Source organism: Cryptotermes secundus, unplaced genomic scaffold (genome assembly GCF_002891405.2).
Source record: "Cryptotermes secundus unplaced genomic scaffold, Csec_1.0 scaffold2435, whole genome shotgun sequence".
Lineage (NCBI taxonomy): Eukaryota > Metazoa > Arthropoda > Insecta > Blattodea > Kalotermitidae > Cryptotermes > Cryptotermes secundus.
Genome location: NW_019729244.1, coordinates 8,206 through 15,347, shown reverse-complemented (window position 1 = coordinate 15,347; position 7,142 = coordinate 8,206). Strand labels below are relative to the sequence as shown.

Genomic DNA, 7,142 nt, shown 5'->3' with positions numbered 1-7,142 from the left:
ATAAAGCCATAAGTTGGTTCACACATTACAGTGAGGATGGCACACATGGATGATAAACAAAGCACTCCCATAATCTTGTCTGTTTTCGCTGAAAAGTCACTTCCTCCTTGTAATTTTTCCTTAAAATGGCAATTACTGTGGAAACTTTCTCTGCTCTAAATAATGTACTACCATTGGACAGGCTACCTTCCACAGTGTGACCTATCTTAAAAACAGATATGCTGTTAGCTGTGCTAACCTGAAAGCCTCCTTTGCCTTAAGCACATGTCCATCATCATCATCATCATCATCATCTGTGTAGTCGATTTTAAGAACTGATCTGTAGCCCTCCTCCTCCTCTTCGAAGTCTGAGGTCAGACCACTGCAGCTCGCGATGCCCAAATTTTTCATCATCTCTGAAAAAGATAAAGCAATGCTGTATATTAAATTCTTTAATTAGTCTTGCTTGCTTACTTCGTCCTGTCTTGACCATCATGTACACCTTCCTAATACTTGAGTGGGTCAATCCTGAGAGACGAGACTTGCAATCCAGTTATTGAGGAGATGACAAAGTATTCAAAGCTCAGATATTCTTTACCCTTCAAAATCTCCTACTCTACTCCATAAACAAAGCAAGTGGCCGATCCTTGTGCCCATGACAACTCTCTTCCCTAAGGCCTGCTGCAGAGAAGACTTGACAGATACAGGACAACTTAGGTGACTTAGTCTGCAGCCACCTGCTCGCGCTGGTTCCTCACTTGCGGATTTTTATACCCTGAAGATGGAGGCGATAGATTCCTCCAAAACATAGGTTTACACAATATCTACATAGCCCCACATCCAAGAAGATGGCATTATCCATGAATGACATTCATTATATACCAAGACTCTATACAGTACTAATATTAAACAGTAATGATTAATGTGCTTGTATTAAAACCCCTAACAAAACTGCAGTATAAGATTAAATATGGCACACCATTTCTAAAATCCTTAAAATATAAATGTACAATTAAAACCAATACTAAAGTGTCAATATCTCTCAATTTGAATAGGCCTATGTTGTACATAAGGAATCTGCTAGTGACTCACCAATCCCAACTTCATTCCAAGCTCCACGTTTGCCTTCTTCTTCCTGACGTTTCTTCTCTTCAATCATTTCCCTCTCAAAGTCCTGTAACGTAAATTTTGTATGACATTAGCAGAACGCAAATTCGCAGTTCAAAATTACCTTGAGATAGAGTGAAATCTGAACTGCTTACCCACCAACCACTGTATACAAAATTACTGCACTCTAAAGTACTGACTACACTGTGTAGGATTGAGTTTCTGACAGCAGTGGTTTTGAAGAGTTCTGTCATATGGGATATAATGTCGTGTAGTCTGTCGAAAGTCAACAGACATTTTGCAGAAACATGTCGCCTCCATCTACAGGGTCGAAGAATAAATCAAGCAAGAAACCAGCATTGGCAGGTAACAAAGCCAGCTTTGTGCTGGCTTCTTGTTTTGTTTATTCTTTGATTCTGTCAGGTGACATGTTCCCCTGGAAATTCGGATGATACCCCAGAAGACAGAACTCTTCTGACTATACTGATCATCTTGAAATGTCTTTGCCAAAATATATCATTGTAATATCACAGTATGTTTTAAAGTTACAGTTCTATTAGAAACATACTCTCATTCTGCCAAGCAATGTACACATGCCAAACTAATTCTGAATTTGCAGTAAAAATACTGTGACAATTAACATTATGAAAACATAATTCACTTTGCAATGAATAAAATTAAAAGAACTTCTTGATTTTTCATTTAGTCATGTTCTGAGTTATTTATTCATCCCTATTTCAATCTCACATATAATTCCTAGTAGTATGTTTCCTACCCTTGTATCATGCACATGGCACAAGGAGAAAAAAAGAAATAAAAGATAAAAATAAAAAGGTTGGATTTGAGATTCTTACAGAGGAGATTAAGAAAGGCACTATCTTCTGGGAAGTAACACCCTGTAAGTCCACTGACATTCCTTCAAAAGCTTATGGACTTTATCACATTATACGGCACTTTATTCCAGAAGGTACCACTTGTCAAGAAGAAAAAGAAAAAAAGGTTCTACCATTTCAATTTTCACATTCTTATTGTACAATGAGTGCTTTCATTTCCAGAACCTTCGGTTGGATGTTTCCAGTTCTGTACTCAGTTCAGTAATTTATATATCTATTATCACAGAATTCAACTGTAATTAAAATATTTTCAAATTCTGTTGCAGCTGCAGTAAATAAGTGTAGAAGGGCAATGGACTGTATCCAGTGTTGACACATGCTAAACCAAAGTGCCTTGCCAAGTGTACATTTATCTGCGGATCACCAGTAGTTCCTGACCGTCCTCATCCCTGTTGCCAGCCAGACCATAAATGGGGATGTCACCCAATGTACGGCAGAATTCTGCTGTAGCATTCAGCACAATGGAACCATCTTCCGTGTTTCCTTCTGACTTTCTCTCCAGTACTGACTCTGCCACCTACAAACATCACAAATCACAAACAATTAAATTATGTAGCTATACAGCATTCTGTTTTGTAGTATCCATAAATGCAAAGCTGTCCTTATGCTTAATTAGTTCTGCACTAGATGCAGGTGAGTGGCCAGCTCCATGCCACTCCCAAACCCGGGGAAACAGCCCCTGGTACCTATTTTGCAGAAGGCCATAACAGGTCTCAATAACCAAAATACAAGAAATGATGACAGTATAAAGAAAGATAAAGATATCACTGCCACAGTCCATTGAGGCCCATAGGGCTGTGAGACGTCAAGGCTCACACATGTTCTAGACAATCAGCGCACAGGTGGCAGTGAGGTTGTCAGCTTTACGCGCCGGCCGCACGTTTCCCACAGGATGATCCGTGGTACTCATTTCTGTTAGAAGCTGAGTCGATCCCAGGGCGATAGTGTGGCTGGAAGGATTCGGCCAGTTTAAAAATCCAATTACCTCAGTGGGAATCCAACCCGTGAGCTTCCAGTTTGTAGCATTGTAAGAATGATGATATGTCTTAAATGTGAAGATATGATTTACTGGTTTGAGGCCCACCACAACAAACTGTAAGAGAAACAATTTAATAGCCCTCAGGTTAAATTGCAATATAGTTTCTCTATGGTACAATGGTTTTGTACAGTAACCAAGGAGGAAACATCATAATGAACTTTAGTACAAAGTTCTGTGCAACATTTTATAACTGGAACATATGGAGACACTGTGCAGGAACTAAACATGGCACAGGATTCTGTAGCCAAACATTTGTGAGAAGGGTTAAAAAGGAAACCTACCGATGTGATGTACCTTTTCTACATTGTTATTTGATTCTGTAACAGCCTCCTGCAGCTTCAGTCTCCCTGCTTTTTTTGAGGGCTATCTGTAGCTCCAGTTTGCTGTCATCAGGCTCAATCTTGATGTTGGACAGTATCTCTTCTGGCGCTGAAAGTTGTGTCTGATTAATAACAACATTCAAAACTGCTCTGGCACCACATTTCCTTTCATGATTTCACAACACACTTCGTAGCAGAAACTATATAGTATCAAATGGCTGATGATTAGTAAATAATGTATTCAAAAGTCTTGGTGCTTGTCACCTTATTAGAGATACTAAGTCCAGTCAACATCTGCCTAGTGGTACTGTGAAAAACCATGAGAAAACCTAAGACAGAGTAGCCAGATGTTCCAGCGGAGATTCATGAACACAAGAACCCAGTTCCCTTTTTTTAGTTTGAACTGTGCAAGTAACACGAGTCTGTACTTACGGTACGATCGGGTGTGTTTAGCTCTTCTTGTAGCAGTTCAATAATTTTTTGTGCTGATCTGAGTTCTATTTTAAATTTATGACAAGCACTTGTTACCTCACTTCTTTCACTACTACCATTGATGAAAACTTGAATGTCATCAGCATTAACCACGGAACGAACTGCCATTTTGGATATCAATAAGAGTGATGATCGAGGAATCGATCTCTCGGGAATTTCTTATGCAGGCCCATAGGGTTGTGAGATGTTGAGGCTCTCACATTTTCTAGCTAATCAGCTCACAGATGGCGGTGAGTTTGTCAGCCTTATGTGCCAGCCACCCTTCACTCCCAGGAATATTCCTGGTACTCATTTCTGTTCGAGGCTGAGTCGACCCCAGGGCCATAGTACGGCTGGAAGGATTAGGTAAATAGAAAAAAAACACCTCATCTGGATCTGATCCTGTGACCTTCTGGCTTGTAGCAGAGTGCCTCAACCAACTATGCTACCAGGAGGGAAATATTGTACAACATTCTCTTAAAGTTTGGAGTACCCATGAAACAAGTTAGGCTGATTAAAATGTGTTTAAATGAAATGTACAGTAAAGTACATATAGGTAAACATTTGTCTGATAACTTCCCTATCCAGAATGGTCTAAAACAAGGAGATGCTTTATTGCCACCCATTTTCAACTTTGCTTTAGAATATATTATATGAAGGTCCAGGAAAACTAGGTGGGACTGAAATTAAATGGGACACATCAGCTGTCGGTCTATGCTGATGATGTGAATCTACTGGGTGATAATATTGTCGCGTGTCGGGGGTATGACGCGACAAATAAATTCTCGATGTATTCGATGCAGCGAAATTTATTTCACNAATATAGATAACATAAAGAGAAACACATAAACTTTAATTGATGCAAGTAAGGAGGATGGTCTAGAAGTAAACACAGGGAAAACTATGTAGATGTTGCTGTCTCATCACCAAAATGCAGGGCAAAATCATTACATAAAGATAGGTAACAGATGTTTTGAAAATGTGGCACAGTTCAGATATTGGAAATGACTATAACAAATCAAAACCTGATGTAAGAGGAAATTAAGAGGAAACTGAACTCGGGTAATGCTTGCTACCATTCAGTCCAGAACCCTTTGTCTTTTCATCTGCTGTCACAAAACATAAAAATTAGAATATACGAGACTATAATTTTGCCTGTGGTCCTGTATGGGTGTGAAACTTGGTCTCTGACATTAAGGGAGGAACACAGACTGAGGGTGTTTGAGAACAGGGTGCTGAGGAGAACATTTGGACTGAAGAAAGCTGAAGTGATGGGAGGTTGGAGAAAACTGCATGAGGAGGAGCTTCATACCTTCTACTCTTCTCCAAGTATAATTATAATGATTAAGTCAAGGAGGATGAGATAGGCAGGGCATGTAGCATGAACAGGGAAGAAGAGGAATGCATACACAACACTGGTGGGAAAGGCAGAAGGAAAGATACCACTAGGAAGTTCAAAATGTAAGTGGGTGGACAATATTAAAAATGGATCTAAAGATAGTATGGGTTCGTATGGACAGGATCGATCTGGCTCAGGATAGGGACCAGTGGAGGGCTCTTTTGATCATAGTAATGAACCTTTGGGTTCCATAAAATGCTGGGAAGTTCTTGAGCACCTGCATAATTGGCGTCTTCTCAAGAAGGGCTCAGCTCCATGAATGAATTTTGAACANGGACAGGATCGATCTGGCTCAGGATAGGGACCAGTGGAGGGCTCTTTTGATCATAGTAATGAACCTTTGGGTTCCATAAAATGCTGGGAAGTTCTTGAGCACCTGCAGTCCCCATTTCTTCAAGCCAAGCTGTTCGATAAACTCATTCTCTTTCCGTGGCACTGGCAGGGTCACTAAACCATGGCCCGGGTGGCCCACCCGAGTAGGATTCCTTACTTTCATCATCATCATAATCACTGGCATGACAACCCTTTGTGAGCCCTGGCCTCCCTCAGGATTGCTCGCCATGCTTCTCTATTCGATGCTACATTCCTGCCACACATTCTTCCCATCTTAACCTTGGTTTTCCCACTCTATTTCCTTCTGGGATTCCTTACCTTATCCTCATGTAACCTGAGGAATCGAGTAGATCACAAAAAACACCAATACTCTGGATCTTCAAACTATTTATCTATTTTAATGATTACAAACTGTACATATATATTTATATTTGTATTGTACTATATTAACTATGTGACTGGTTTTATATCTATGTATATGGATTTATGGAATATACAATAAATGAATGAATGAATTAATGAATGAACAGGGACATGAACATTATACATGTTCCGACGTAACGTAACAATTGTTTACTAACTTGCAAAATCTTATGCCGACAAGTTTTTAAAATTTGATACTAACGCTATATATGCTACATAGTTACGAAATTTGATTTAATTATATTAAACACGTCCACCCCACTCCAACGACACACTACACAACCTACAAAACACAATTTCTCAAAATGGCTACCGCCATGGAATACCAACTACGCTGAATACCACGGATTTCTAATTTCTACGGATCCGTGCTACAGCTGTCCACGGATCAATTTTGCTATTTTTTTATTTCGAAAAATAAATATGTCCAATAAGGGGCTTGGCAATGCCCATCCGGCCCTCTGTAGCAGTCATCTAAACATCCTACTCTATCATAGCGGGCGCCCCGCGATATTTGAATATATCTCTTTAACTCTAATTAGAGAGTACTATTAATATTTTGTACGTTCGATCTTTTTTTTTTATTTTAATTTTGGGATTTTGTTTATGAAGTAACAATATTTAATTTTTGGTGCAAGATGAGTATAAAATTTGTATTTGTACGACAAAAAAACAAAGTTTTCAAATTAAGGGTGTGATAAATATTTTTACTGAAAAAATTAGTCTTCATATTGAGCAAAAGTACAAGACGCAAAAAAATGCAAGCTCAGTAATCACTAAACTTCCTTTTTCTAGTTTATATTTCTGTCCATCTTTTATCCTTAATTAATTTTTAACTCGCATTTTCAGCTGTCTTCTATGATACATCAGAACATACTCAAGTGCCATAATTTTCAGTCTCCTTCTGCCTTGGGATTTGGATAACACTTTTTAAAATGTCATGCTCTGCCACTGGAGCCAGGATAGCGTAGTCGGTACAGCAACTGGCTATGGGCTGGATCACCAAGGGGTTGGAGTTAGAATGCCAGTGGGGGCAAGAATTTTCTCTTCTCCGAGTTATCCAGACTGACTCTGGGTTTCACCCAACCTCCTATCCAATGGGTACTGGGAGCTCTCCTTTGGGGTAAAGCAGTAGGGGCGTGAAGCTGACCACTCACCTGCAACTAGTGCCAAGGTCA

General features: G+C 39.5%; 1 long non-coding RNA gene across 2 annotated transcripts; it reads right to left on the bottom strand.

Annotated features, from left to right (window-relative positions):
* Positions 1–220: 220 nt before the first annotated feature.
* Positions 221–6,344, bottom strand: LOC111865623. Of its 2 annotated transcripts, none has more exons than XR_002843004.2 (6): positions 6,123–6,344; positions 3,313–3,447; positions 2,965–3,072; positions 2,344–2,496; positions 1,072–1,153; positions 221–395 (listed from the first exon to the last, which is right to left on the bottom strand). It is a non-coding gene; the product is annotated as an uncharacterized LOC111865623 (long non-coding RNA). The 2 variants fall into 2 exon arrangements; XR_002843003.2 differs by having other exon boundaries at positions 2,327–2,496; positions 6,123–6,342.
* Between the last annotated feature and the right edge of the window lie 798 nt (positions 6,345–7,142).